The sequence below is a fragment of the Anopheles darlingi genome, chromosome 2, assembly GCF_943734745.1.
Source record: "Anopheles darlingi chromosome 2, idAnoDarlMG_H_01, whole genome shotgun sequence".
Classification (NCBI taxonomy): domain Eukaryota; kingdom Metazoa; phylum Arthropoda; class Insecta; order Diptera; family Culicidae; genus Anopheles; species Anopheles darlingi.
In genome coordinates, this window is record NC_064874.1 from 5337501 (window position 1) to 5340000 (window position 2500).

At 51.4% G+C, this 2500-nt stretch overlaps 1 protein-coding gene across 1 annotated transcript in view; it reads left to right on the forward strand.

Moving 5' to 3' along the window:
* The first annotated feature begins 1624 nt into the window (after window positions 1-1624).
* LOC125950556 (serine/threonine-protein kinase par-1) overlaps window positions 1625-2500 on the forward strand; it is an 18446-nt gene continuing 17570 nt past the window's right edge. Inside the window, exon 1 of the mRNA XM_049678658.1 lies at window positions 1625-2107. The gene's annotated coding sequence lies outside the window, so the exon portion shown is untranslated. The remainder of the gene's footprint in view (window positions 2108-2500) is intronic.

The following is a 2500-nucleotide window of genomic DNA, read 5'->3' on the forward strand; positions in this document are numbered from 1 at the left end:
CAGCCTGGCGTAGGCTAGTTTGCTTTATATTTAGCCAACGAACCCCTCCTGCGTGTCGGCGGTGGCATGTTTTCCTTATTTATATTTTAAAATTAACTCTAGAACCGGCACAGGATATCTATTTTCGCAGATAAATACTAGAAACGGAGAGGGAAACAAAATGGGAAAGCAGACACCAAACAAAGCGCACACACGCACGCACGCGAGCATGTACGATTTGCATAGACAAGGCGCCCCCTAGGACCACCGTTTAGTCCATTGGGCGCCACCACGAATTGGCCGTGCGGAGACGATGCACCATGCTTTGCGTCGCGGTCCGGTGTTCGTGTTTGTGTGCAATGAAAAGCCTTCCGTTATCATGTTTATTCCGTTGTGCGGAGGCTCTCTCTCTCTTTCTCCACTCTGGAGCCAAGGGGGTTTCGTGTGATTTTACACGCCTCGACCGACCGACTGAGCGGCTCACGCTTACGTCAAACACGCCATCGCTGGGATGTTCAAGGGTGCTGCGTCCGTACACGGAAGAGCGAGAGAATGCCGGTAGCGGGGTGTTTGGATTGGTATAAGAGGCTTGTGCTCATGCACCACACCACCGCGCGCGCGACATCTGCGCGACCACAACGACAGAGTAATTTGAACCCACACCATGCGCCCCCTTCTCCACGGAAGCGTCGCGCAGCGCTCTGACGTCATTACGCGATGCCTTGGTTGCCGCTGCCACCGTTTGTAGAGCAATCACGTGGGAATGACCAAAAGGCCGACGGAGAGACCGCGACGGACGGGGGAGAGAACCTAGCGAGAGCGGGAGAAACCATGCGTCTCCATCGTGGCCATCGTGGCGGTGGTGAAAGATTGAGAAGAAAGTAATCACGTGAGAGAGGAAGGCCCGTGAAGAAAGTGAGCAACATTGAACGCGTGTGTTTGTGTGTCACTACTCTGTACAATGCCATTTCCATACCAACAAACACCCAGTGGGACACAGAGGTTGAAAAGTTACCGGAATTATTGAGAATCCGCTTGTCTGTGCGTTGTCCGCGCTTTGCCGGTGAATCACGGCTCGAGATCCACCAGACATCCCCGGATGTGTTGGACCAAAAACTGGTTATTAAGCACGTTTGATGCGGCCACACACCGGGATGAGTAATGGAAGGTTGTTTTTAGTGCATTCATTCATCGGAACCGGTTTCATTAAACGGCATTTTAGGAGCACTGATCTTATATTCATCCATTACGGTCCAATCCTCGGTCAAAAGTAATGTTTCGATTCGCTCGCTGCAAGCAACAGTACAAATTGAGGCCCAAGCCAAACATACACGATGAGGTGCTTATTACTAGAGAGTAGAGCGACTGCCAGAGAGCATTAGTTGGCAAGAATGTATGTTTGGACGATCTCGCCTCACAAGTACACGGCGTGGTAGACGCTCTTCTTCTTGAACAGGTACTCCCGTGAGACTTATGTGTATATTGTTGGCGTAGAATCAACGCGACCGAGAGCGAGAGAGCGAACGCGAGAGCGCGACCGTGTCTTTGTCGTAACGGTGATGGCGTCGCCAGACAAACCACAAATCCAGCAGCCAACCCAACAGTGGCCACTCCTCTCAGTTCACATTCAGCCGTTGGGGCACGCGGCGGTCGCTTAGCCTAAGCTCTCTTCCAGCTGGAGCACAGTTCTGGACAGTGTGCCTCTGTGCTGTGCTGTGGTTTGGTGTGCTGTGCTGTGCTGTGCGGTGCGGTGCCGTCTCCCGTGTGTGTCCCCTCTCCATCACCTGCACACCAGAAAGGGGAACCTTTCCTGGAGTGAAAAGTCTAGAGTGATTTGCGGCAATTGCGTTTGTAGGGCTTGTGTTGTGTTCCGAGGCACATTAGTCATGTGCTTTGTGTAGCTTGCAGTTCTGTCTCTGTGTGTGGATTACTTCTACGGAGGGGGACTTCTTCTGTCTGTCGTCCTTTAGATACGGATGACGAAGTGAGACGTACCTAGTGCTACGTGCCTGGTGAAGGGGCCACTGCAATACCTTTTTTCCGAAATTCGACGCATCCTGAAACGGACGTTTTGGGATTTTCGTCCGTCTCGCCGCGAAGCTGAACAGCTCACACGCTCGCAGAGAAGGTAAATCAACGCGCATCGTCTGAGGATAAGAGTTGCACGGTATCGTAGCCATCGTTGGAATGGTACACGCACCAGTAGTACTACTAGAAGTAGGACAATTGGAAACAAGCCCAACCCCTTTCGAAACTCCAGGTTGCTCTTTCAATTGAGCTAATTGTGCCATGATAATGGTACGGGATTGTGAAAAACTCCTGAAAACCTCACCTTCATCGTTAGCTCAACAAGCACTTGCAACAATGAGCTGCCATTACTTTTCTCCCAAAAACCAAGCTCTCCATTCCATTTCTTAACGAGATCCAGCATCAGCAGTACAAGTAGCACCAGTGGCAGTGGCATTCCAGCTCCTCTTATTCGTATTCTGGTCCAGAACACCGAGACCGCTTCCATTAGGGG